Genomic DNA, 10,863 nt, shown 5'->3' with positions numbered 1-10,863 from the left:
TTTCACTACATTATTAACACTTTCTGTGTTCTCTCTGTATGTTGTTGAAGGACTCATTAAATGAGCACTTTCAACAAGTTGATATGATTTATTAGGGTCTTCATGAAATGTCTGTGTTAAATTTCTTGTTCCTTACGAACACTAAGTTTCTTTCTGTGTTTTGGATCACCTGTAAAATCAAATCAGAAATAGGTTGGATGTTGTGAGAGAATTCTTCTGCAGATCTGGGAGCACAAAAATCAAGACACAGAGAGGCATCAAGCTTTTGAACTCATTTCTTCTAGAAACTACAAGTCTTTATATACGGTGCCAAAAGACATCTGGCAGGTTTCATATGTCCAGGGGTTCACAGAATGACCAAATAAGGTATAGCAGTTCGGACAAAGAATGTTTAGCTTAGAAAGAATCCCCTCCTCCCATGAATAGCCACTTCCAAATCTAATGGACCGACATTGGATAGACTGGATTGCTCTATAATATTTAATATGCCTGCCTTTATTAATAAAACATGATGAAATCATTCAAAACTTGTAAATCAAAATTCAGCCATTTTAGCCAGTAACAATTATTTATGTATACAATTAATAGGTATTACAGAAAATGAAATGCAACCATAAATTGTCCAAAGAACATTTTTTATTTAATGAAAAAGAACACTTTTTTAATGTAGCTCAAGAAACATTTATTCTTATTAATGTTGCACTGCTTATTTTTTTGTGTGGAAACTGGGTTTTTTGAAGATGAATAGAAACAAAACTATTTAAAGTAGTAAACTTTATCTCAACTGTTACTACTTAACTGTTAAACGAACACTTCAAAACACAGAAGTTAACTGTGAAACACCGAAACGCTACTGTTGGGTGCTGACAGTGGGACGGCTCCTTGAGTTTCCCCTATCTGCTGCCAAGTTGAACCACCGTATTACGTGTTTTGTAATGTCATCATCAGTGGCGGCACGGGAGACATGGCTCTTTCTCACAGCACCTGTGATACACAAGCAAATTTTCATTAAACAAATTCATGAAATCACATAGGAGATACCAGTTTTTTTTAAGGATACACATAACCACTGTCTTTAAAACAAGAGTGTACAATCTGACATTTATAGGTACACTATGTAACTTTTGGAGCTCTAGCCGTTAATAAACAGAACTGCATGCGAGTTGTGAACCTCCGTGTTCTTTTTAAGTCTGTAGGCAAAGTTTACATACGTACCTTAAAGATGAAATTCTCCAAAAACAGACCAGTGGCACTTGAATGAGCTGTAAACTGCAAGAGAACACACACGCACAGTATCTTAATATGATTTAATATCTTAATATGACATGAAATAATTAGTCTACCAGAACTAAAGTTTACTGATACAAGTGGGTTTTTAAACTACGAAGTAGTTTATAAACCTAAAAACTTTTAACTTTAAATTATTGGTATAAATCTTTTGAAATTGCACATTTATTACATGTTAAAAGCTGTAGTGTGGACCATTATTAGTATTTTGACAAAATAGCTGGCTAAATCAAGTTTAAAACAGTATCAAATCTTACTTTACTCGGTTGTTTGGAAAAGATGAAATACTGCAAGACCAGTGGCACTTGAATGAGCTGTAAGCTGCAAAATAACACACACACAACAGAACACACACACGCGCGCACACACACACACACACACACACACACACAACAGAACACACACACAGTATCTTAATATGATTTAATATCTTAATATGACATGAAATAATTAGTCTACCAGAACTAAAGTTTACTGATACAAGTGGGTTTGTAAACTACGAAGTAGTTTATAAACCTAAAAACGTTAAACTTTAAATTATTGGTATGAATCTTTTGAAACTGCACATTTATTACATGTTAAAATCTGTAGTGTGGACCATTATTAGTATTTTGACAAAATAGCTGGCTAAATCAAGTTTAAAACAGTATCAACTCTTACTTTACTCGGTTGTTTTAACACATCACAGGATTGATTAAAACAATAAGCAGCATCAAATATTATTTTATGTTTTTATAATTGACATCAAAGTTAAAAGTGGGTTTAAAGGGTACATGGGCTTAATGGTTACACTTACCCTAAAACTTATGCCCTGCAATATGAGAAAAATATATTATGCATTCACAGACTGCAATATATTGTTCATACCTCAGTCGCCGTTTAACCGTACTGACTGAAACACAAAGAATTTTAGAAATCTGATAGGCTCCAAAATCACTTGAATGCAGGAATTTCAGCTGCTCTTCAGTTGCTAGACCGTCCAAAATCACTTGTCCGGACCAGTGGGGCTTGATACCCTGAGGTACCTAAAGTTAAAAATGAGAAATAACAACATTAATATGTATAGCTGCATGATGTAACATTTAGCAGGCATAACAATGTCCTATCCACCACAAACAAATTTTCATTTCATCAAACTCTTATTTGGATTTGTTCTTTTCCTATACATTACTTTCCCATCTAAATTTTTAGGGGATTTTATATGCTTTGTAAAATAGAAGAGCATTTTCTTGAACAAATACAAACAAAACATTTCTCGCACTCCACAAATCTAAGCCAATACCTTCCCCAGCTGACAAAGCCGTTTGGACAATTTCATTAAAGCCAGTCACTAACGGAAGCAGTTCGTCTGCATCATCTAATTGGAGAATCCTCCCTCTTGCCCACCTGATGCTTCTCTCAAGGGTCTCCAGCCTATAGTATTATGGAAACAACAATACCAGCTGAACGACTGTAACTTGTAGGACATGAATATGTAGGCACAAACTGCAGAGACACGTAAATTCATTCAGCAGGAGCCTCATGATAGCTAGCCGCAAGGGTACATTGGTAGTGCACTCGTTATTACAATGCTTCATTTAGATTTAATGACTGCACTCAATTTCAATGAATTGGGACACCACTAAAAATGTGTTCCATTGTATGGAATGCCAAAATTGACAATATTAAAAATAAATAAATACAAAAATAAATCCATGAAGAAATGTAAAAAAGCACAAATAAATGAGTATTTGTGCTTTTATTTCCTTATTTATGTGTAATTATATATTTTTCCACATTTTTTTTATTTTTATAAATTTATTTATACAATTATTTATTTCCACTTTTATTTATTTCCACATTTATTCATGTATATATGTATTTATTCCTACATTTATTTATTTTCACATTTATTTATTTCTACATTTATTTATTTTTGTATTTCTGTGTCTGTATGCTAATGAGTGGGGCGTGTTTCACCTCAGACATTAGCAATCGATCTCAGAGCGGCGGTGCTGAAGCTTTGAGGCCACAGTGACACCTTGTGGTGTGACCAAACGAAACGAGTTTGGCTAAGTTGCATAGAGAAGGCAATCTAGTCATTAAATATCACCCTAACTGTATGTAGATAGGGTTACCACACATAGCCTACATATACTTTATTAGGGACATGGCCGTAAAACATTATCCGGTGGAGATTTCTAAAATGTCTTGGCGCACATGAACAGAAACTGCACAACAACAGGTCTGCTATGCCAGACGGAAAAAAAGGCTCTGTCCCTTGTGTGGGCATGTGAGAGACTGCACACCTACATTTATTTTAGAGAATTTTAGTTGGTTACAGACCACAAACCTCTAGAGGAGATATACAGCCCTCGTTCCAAACCTTGTGCCCGTGTAGAACGGTGGGTACTCCGATTACAGCCATACAATTTTAAAGTCACATACTTATCGGGCAGACACAATATCGCAGATCCATTGTCGAGACTGCTGGGAGAAACTTCGAAAACTGAGAGACATGAACACCAAGCGGACAAGTATGTCAGGTTTGTTGCTTTGAGTGCAACGCCCAATGCCATGACAACAAGAGAGGTTGAGGAAGCGTCTGAGAGTGATTCAGAACTGACTGCTGCATCGGATTTTTGGTACTCCGGAGAACACGTATAGTAATACCGAAAGCATTACGACCCAGGGCTCTGGCTTTAGCACATGAAGGACACATAGAAATTGTGGGCACCAAACAACATTTGAGATCTAAAGTTTGGTGGCCGGGTATGGATAAAGCAGCAGAAAGGCACTGCAGATCTTGCCATGGGTGCCAGGTGGTAACTAGGACGGATGCACCTGAACCGCTGAGACCAACACCACTGCCAGACGGGCCCTGGCAGGATGTAGCCGTAGACCTGCTAGGCCCACTTCCAACTGGTCATTCCGTACTGGTTGTGGTAGACTATTATTGTCGCTAGTCGGACGGCGAATTGAAGACTTGTCGGCAAATCTAAAAGAACAAGTGACAGACAAAGTACCCACGTTTGATTTTTACTCAATTGCGTGCGATGACAGCACTGACTGGACAGACACTGCACAGCTGTTAATATTTTTGCGAGGTGTGGACAGTGATTTTTGCATTACAGAAGAGCTTCTTGATATGAAGAGCCTTAAGAGTACAACAACTGGAAAAGATCTTTTTGAAGCCGTATCATGTGCGATTGAGAGCATGAATCTCCCTTGGGCCAAGCTCTGTGGCATTACAACGGATGGAGCGCCATCCATGATCGGCGAGCGGAAAGGAATGGCTTCCATGGTATGCAACAAAGTTCGCGAAAGTGGAGGTGAGGCTGTAAAAATGCACTGTATCATACACCAGAAAGCGCTCTGTGACAAAGCCATCCAAATGGATGATGTGATGACCACTGTGGTGAAAACTATCAACTTGATTCGTTCAAGAGCGCTCAACCACAGAGAATTCCGGGCATTTCTGTCTGATAGTGCTCACATCTCTAATCACAGAATTTAATCAGCGTTTTCAAGACTTTTCCGCTATTGATAACGACATCAAACTGTTCTCAACCCCTTTATCTGTTAACGTAGAAGAAGTGCAAGAGAATGTGCAGCTGGAACTCATTGAACTGCAGTGCGATGATTCTCTTCGCAGCCGCCACCAGCTTCTTCCCGTGCCTGAGTTTTACATGAGTTTGGAAACATCCAGATTCCCCTTAATCAAACAGCATGCACAAAGGATGATGAGCCTGTTTTGGTTGTGGTAGACTATTATTGTCGCTACTACGAATATGACATACTCACATCGACAACAGCAGAAAGAATCATAGACAGTTTGGAGTCTGCATTCAGCAGGCATGGTTTGCCTGTCACATGTAGATCGGACCAAGGACATCAGTTCAAATCGAAACAGTTCCGCATGTTCTGTGTAAGTAATGGGATCAAACATGTAAAAACCACTCCCAAGTGGGCTCAGGCAAACGGGGAAGTGGAACGCCAAAATTCATCATTAATGAAAACAATCCGAATCATGCAAGCTGAGGGACTTGATTAGAAAAAGGAATTAAGGAAATATGTGACTGTGTACAGAAGTATCGAACATCCAACGACAGGGAAAAGCCCAGCCGAATTACTGTTTAACAGGAAGATTCAAGGAAAGTTGCCCAACCTTGCGGAAGCATGCAAGGATCAGGAAGTGTGTGACAGGGATGCGGAACAAAAAGCGAAATCAAAGATGTATGCTGATAACCGTCGGGGTGCACAGTACTCTCAAGTAAATGTTGGGGATGTAGTGCTTATGCAACAGGAAAAGGTGGATAAATTCGCAACTCCATTTAACCCAGTCCCACACCAAGTTGTGGACAATTCTGGAAATCACGTAACTGTGAAATCACCAGCTGGGGCAAGATATACTCGCAATGCCACTCATGTCAAAAGATTCAAAATCAGCAATGCAATTGATGAAGAAAGTGAGCGCAAACAGACAGAAAAGAACACAAACAATTGTTATCTTAACTCCAATCCCAATGCAGATCAGTCAAACTCACCAAGGCAAAGTAGACCCCAATGGGCTAGATCAGGGGTGTCCAAACTACGGCCCGCGGGCCATCTGCGGCCCGTTGTCAATCCTGTGGCGGCCCGCGAGGGATTTAAAAAAATTATACAGATCTGGCCCGTTATAGGGAAAAACAAATGAAATTCACTAAATAACCATCGGGTGTCGCTATCACATGCAGCCAAGGCAGTTAGTAGGTAAGATGTACGTATTGTAATCGGGCTAAAAAACAACAAATTATTGTTGATCACATTTTGGTAAGTCATGGCGCAACAAAGAAAACGGAAAATCGAAAGTGAATGCAGGAGATTTCAAACACGTTGGGGAAATGAATATTTCTTCACTGAGGTCAGCGGGAAATGTGTCTGCTTAATTTGCCAGGAGTCTGTTGGGGTGATGAAGGAATATAAAGTTAAAAGACATTATGAAACAAAACATCAGTCTTTCAAATCTTACACTGGTGCCGAGCGCAAACAAAAGGTGAAACAACTAGAAGCTACCTTGTCAGCACAACAACAACAATTTTTTCGTGCTAATAAAGCACAGGAAAATTCTACATTAGCTAGTTATGAGGTAGCTCACCTAATAGCGCAGCACGGAAAACCCTTCACTGATGGCGAATTTGTAAAGGAGTGTCTGATGAAAGTTGCCACTATAATTTGCCCAGAAAAGATGCAAGATTTTAAAAACATCAGTCTTTCAAGGAACACAGTCGGACGGCGAATTGAAGACTTGTCGGCAAATCTAAAAGAACAAGTGACAGACAAAGTACCCACGTTTGATTTTTACTCAATTGCGTGCGATGACAGCACTGACTGGACAGACACTGCACAGCTGTTAATATTTTTGCGAGGTGTGGACAGTGATTTTTGCATTACAGAAGAGCTTCTTGATATGAAGAGCCTTAAGAGTACAACAACTGGAAAAGATCTTTTTGAAGCCGTATCATGTGCGATTGAGAGCATGAATCTCCCTTGGGCCAAGCTCTGTGGCATTACAACGGATGGAGCGCCATCCATGATCGGCGAGCGGAAAGGAATGGCTTCCAAGGTATGCAACAAAGTTCGCGAAAGTGGAGGTGAGGCTGTAAAAATGCACTGTATCATACACCAGAAAGCGCTCTGTGACAAAGCCATCCAAATGGATAATGTGATGACCACTGTGGTGAAAACTATAAACTTGATTCGTTCAAGAGCGCTCAACCACAGAGAATTCCGGGCATTTCTGTCTGATAGTGCTCACATCTCTAATCACAGAATTTAATCAGCGTTTTCAAGACTTTTCCGCTATTGATAACGACATCAAACTGTTCTCAACCCCTTTATCTGTTAACGTAGAAGAAGTGCAAGAGAATGTGCAGCTGGAACTCATTGAACTGCAGTGCGATGATTCTCTTCGCAGCCGCCACCAGCTTCTTCCCGTGCCTGAGTTTTACAAGAGTTTGGAAACATCCAGATTCCCCTTAATCAAACAACATGCACAAAGGATGATGAGCCTGTTTGGCTCCACATACATATGTGAGCAAACATTTTCGCTGATGACGCTGAAAAAGAGTCCACTGAGAGCCAGTCTGACTGACAACCATCTCTGTGACCTGCTTCGTATCTCTACTACACGACTTACTACGGACTTGACATCACTTCTGAAATCCAAGGCACAACATCACTGTTCACATTAATAAAGTTAATGGTGAGTAAAAGAAAAAATATTGAAAGCAATATTTTGTAATATAGCCTAATGATTCCTAGGTTACAAATCTATGTAATATCATGGGGCATATATAAATATATATTTAGCACACACATAACATTTTTAGAAAATAGCACATTTAAAATATAAGTAAACAAAGACAAATTAATGGCAATAAATCAATTAGCTTGTCTAATAGTAGCTTTTTATTATTATTACAGACATGCGGCCCAAGACAACAGACATTTTTTTGCACCTGGCCCCCAGCAGAAAAAGTTTGGACACCCCTGGTCTAGATAGTTGCTGAGCAGATTCCTGATTATTATAAATATGCTGTTGAAGTTGAGACATATGAACATATGTTCAGCTACACGTATAGTCTAATAAAACTAAATTTGTTTTATGAGTTAAGATTGTTCAATCTTGGTTCATTTACTTAAAGATTTGATGAAGGCTTAAATGCATGTATCACAGTTTATGATTTATGATTTTTATTGCTAAGAAAGGGGAGGGATGTCATGTTCAGTTTATACATATTGTTGTTACCGTGTATCAGCCGCTAGAGGGCCGCGTTCTGTAAGATAGTTTGTTCAGTAAGAGAAGTGGGAGACGATGCAGATTAACCTAAAAGTCTTTTACTTCGTATTTTTTTTTAATACCAGCATATATGTACATACATAACATTTTGTTTTCTTTAAACGTATATAATAATGAACGAGATAGATAAGTGCTTTGCTCTCTTATTTTAGCGCTTCTCAGATTAAATTGCTATATCATGTGCATGCATGTATAAGACAACTTAATCCAGTCATTAATCGAATGTATGTCATTTTGACTTGTAACCCCTACTTACTTATTAATGGAACACATGCTTGCCGATCTCGTGTAAGTTACATATTGTGTGTGTCTCCAAGTTTTGTACAAATGTATATCTTAATGGTCTGTCCTTGTGGATTCAACATCTGGCTGTACTTTGACCCAGAGATTGGACAGACTATGAGACTCAAGTATTCTGTGTTCCAACAAGTTTGTCTAACGCTATAGACAAAAGCTAGTTGTCTTATAACTCCAAGCAATAATAGAAATAGAACTAATCCTTGTCGTTGGTGACTTTAACATCCACGTAGATAACGTTACAGATGCCTTAGGAATGGCTTTCAAAGACACTCTTAACTCCATGGGCATTAGTCAACATGTGTCAGGACCCACTCACCTTCGTAATCATACTTTAGATTTAATACTGTCTTACGGTATAAATGTGGACGACGTTAAAATCCTTCAGCAGAGTGAAGACATTTCGGATCATTATCTGGTATTATGTTTGCTTCACTGGCCTACGGCTCAAATAAAACTCATTGTTACAAATATGGTAGAACAATAACTTCAACTACCAAAGATGCGTTTCTCGATAATCTGCCCGAATTGTCTCAAATCATGAGAAATAACGTTGAAGATCTTGACATTACCACTGAAAATTTTAATTCCACCTTCTCGGTAACGCTAGACAAAGTTGCTCCACTACGTTTAAAGAAGATTAAAAATGGCAGCCCCACACCGTGGTATAATGAACACACTCAGGCTCTAAAGAAAGCGGCCCGAAAAATGGAGCGCAACTTTAAGAAAACTAAATTAGAGGTATTTCGTACAGCATGGAAGGATAGTATTCGAAAATACAGGAAAGCCCTAATAAACTTCTAGATCCGCCTACTTTTCATCACTAATAGAAGAAAACCAGCACAACCCTAGGTTTTTATTTAACACGGTGGCTAAATTAACAAAAAATAAATCGTCAGTGACTTCTGATCCTGTATATCAGCATAGCAGTGATGAATTTATGAACTACTTCACATATAAAATCCAAGATATTAGAGAAAAAATTATAACAATGCAATCAGAAGTGAAACCCGCTGAACAAACTAACTACAGCGCCCTTAAGGAGAAAATGCAATTATTTTATACCGTAGATCAAGATGAGCTGTCTAAAATTATTAGATCATCTAAATCAACAACATGCATACTAGACCCTATACCTACAAATCTACTGAAAGAGATGCTCCCAGAAATTATAGATCCTCTTCTTGGTATTATTAACTCATCTCTGACATTAGGACATGTGCCTAAAGCATATAAGGTGGCTGTTATAAGGCCCCTTGTCAAAAAACCACAACTCGACCCTAGAGAACTAAGGAACTACAGGCCTATATCGAATCTACCTTTCATATCTAAAAGTTCTGGAAAAAGTAGTTTCAACTCAATTATGCTCCTTCCTCCAAAGGAATGACATCAATGAAGAATTCCAGTCTGGATTTAGAGCATGTCACAGTACAGAGACTGCTTTGATCAGAGTTACAAATGATCTGCTATTGGCGTCTGACCGAGGTTGTATCTCGTTATTGGTGCTGCTAGACCTTAGTGCTGCATTCGATACCATTGACCACAGCACACTCCTACATAGACTCGAAAATTATGTCGGCATTAAGGGAATAGCTTTGAAATGGTTTAAATCTTATTTATCCGACCGTTTTCAATTTGTAGCAATAAACAATGAGGTGTCACGCAAATCGCAAGTCCAGTACGGTGTACCACAGGGCTCAGTCTTAGGGCCTCTGCTCTTCGCATTATACATGCTACCTCTAGGAGATATAATAAAGCGACACGGAGTTAGCTTTCACTGTTATGCTGATGATACTCAACTTTATATTTCCTCGAAGCCTCATGAAACACAGCAGTTCCATCGAATAATGGAATGCATAGTCGATATAAAAAACTGGATGAGTAACAACTTTTTATTACTGAACTCGGACAAAACGGAAGTGTTACTTATTGGACCGAAAACTGCTATAAGTAACAACCAAGAATACTGCTTAACTATTGACGGATGTTACCTAAAACCCTCGTCGTCAGCAAAGAATCTTGGCGTTCTATTCGATAGTAATCTGTCATTTGAGAGCCACGTCGCCAACACCTGTAAAATTGCGTTTTTCCATTTTAAGAATATATCTAAACTACGTCATATGCTGTCAATGTCAGATGCAGAGAAGTTAATTCATGCATTCATGACATCAAGACTAGACTTACTGTAATGCACTGTTAGGTGGTTGCCCTGCAGGCTTATTACAAAAACTCCAATTGGTCCAAAACGCGGCAGCTCGAGTTCTTACACGTACAAAAAAGTATGAACATATTAGCCCGGTTCTGTCAACCTTGCACTGGTTACCTATAAAGCATCGCGTTAACTTTAAAATCTTGCTTATTACCTATAAAGCCTTACATGGTTTAGCTCCTCAGTACTTGAATGAACTCCTTTTGTATTACAGTCCTTCACGTGCATTACGCTCTCAGGCGTCCTGTCA

General features: G+C 38.7%; 1 long non-coding RNA gene across 1 annotated transcript; it reads right to left on the bottom strand.

Annotated features, from left to right (window-relative positions):
* Nucleotides 1–463: 463 nt before the first annotated feature.
* On the bottom strand, nucleotides 464–1,667 carry LOC130550355 (uncharacterized). Its single transcript, XR_008962396.1, has 3 exons — nucleotides 1,545–1,667; nucleotides 1,216–1,269; nucleotides 464–984 (listed from the first exon to the last, which is right to left on the bottom strand). It is a non-coding gene; the product is annotated as an uncharacterized LOC130550355 (long non-coding RNA).
* Nucleotides 1,668–10,863: the final 9,196 nt, after the last annotated feature.

Source organism: Triplophysa rosa, unplaced genomic scaffold (assembly GCF_024868665.1).
Source record: "Triplophysa rosa unplaced genomic scaffold, Trosa_1v2 scaffold298_ERROPOS274155+, whole genome shotgun sequence".
NCBI classification, from domain to species: Eukaryota; Metazoa; Chordata; class Actinopteri; order Cypriniformes; family Nemacheilidae; genus Triplophysa; species Triplophysa rosa.
Note: the sequence above shows the minus strand (reverse complement) of the source record. Positions and strands in the feature narration are given on the sequence as shown.